The following is a 1,307-nucleotide window of genomic DNA, read 5'->3' as shown; positions in this document are numbered from 1 at the left end:
GCTTTTTAGATGACTGTTGACTGCCTGTAGCAATCAAATGTAACTAAAGTCCAAAAAGAAGTTGTAACAATTTTGTCTTTAAAACCAAGATGTACTTAGACTCCCTCAAAACAAAACAAAATATCCATCTTACACAGTTTAGAAAAGCTATTGAAGCTTTCACTTTCAAGTAAGGATGCTTCTTAAGAACTCAAGTAGGCAGACAGATGATGATTTTAGAGCCCATCTTTACCCATATGTTCAAGCAGCTGCTAGAACTTCCCCACTCATGCAGTGGCAGAAGCACCAGGGATGGTCTCAAGGTACTCAAGGATGACCACGTGAAACATTTCAAGATTCACCCCAAAAAACCCACAAACGCCCACGTTCTTGGAAAACATGCCTTTGCAGATGCAATCTACACTAATGCAAAAAAGACAATCAAAATAAACAACAGAAGATGCAAAAAAGGTACACTGCTCTTAAAAATTAAAACTCCATATATTTAAATGTATGAAAGTAAAGTCACAGATTTTTACCACACATCCATCCCGCAGTCCCTGCTCCCCAAAGCTCTCCTAACAAGACTACAAAGGCAGTGTAAGAATCCACTATCTCAAGTTTCCCTGACCGGCTCCTGACAACACACAACTACCAGGAGAGTGAATGTGTGTCCTGGGGCCATCTGATGGAAACCCACATTCCAAGTAGCTTCTAGTTCTCTGCTAGGTAATTAACAGGGTGAAGGAACCACAAACCAAGGGTGAAAAACAGAAGTTAGAAAGTCAGGAGACTATCTAATAGAAAGAAAAGGACAGCAACACATTTTGGCTTCTGATCTGAGAGATGGGTAAGGCTAAGGCACATTAGGCTCAACCATCAAATCACAAATTACACATCATAAATCTAAAATAGGATTAAAAATCCATTAAAAGTAAAATTTCAGAAGTACAACTTTGGGGAGGAGGACTGCAAGCAGAAAAGTCGACAAGCCACCGACTGACCTAAAGTAGCCAATACCCCAAAAAGCAAAAAACAAACCATCAGCCAGAGAGACCACCCCCTCCATCACCTCAGCAACCCCAGCTCCCCCTGCACCACCGCCTTCCCACATCAGGGAAGGACCACACTCTTCCTACCATCCCTGCCCTACAGAAAAATTAAAGTTTCGCGGATGCAGAGACTTGCGCCTAGACCTCATCACCAGGAAACTTCCTGAAACCCGACACGGGCACCTGGCCTGCGAGGGACTCCCCCGGGGCCGCTGCCAGGGGTGACCCGAGCCCCCTCTGCCCCTCCAGCGAGGCACCGGGCCAGCTGTCAGGTGA

This window comes from Phaethon lepturus, unplaced genomic scaffold, assembly GCF_000687285.1.
Source record: "Phaethon lepturus isolate BGI_N335 unplaced genomic scaffold, ASM68728v1 scaffold29009, whole genome shotgun sequence".
In the NCBI taxonomy this organism is placed as follows: Eukaryota; Metazoa; Chordata; class Aves; order Phaethontiformes; family Phaethontidae; genus Phaethon; species Phaethon lepturus.
This window is presented reverse-complemented; position numbering follows the sequence as displayed.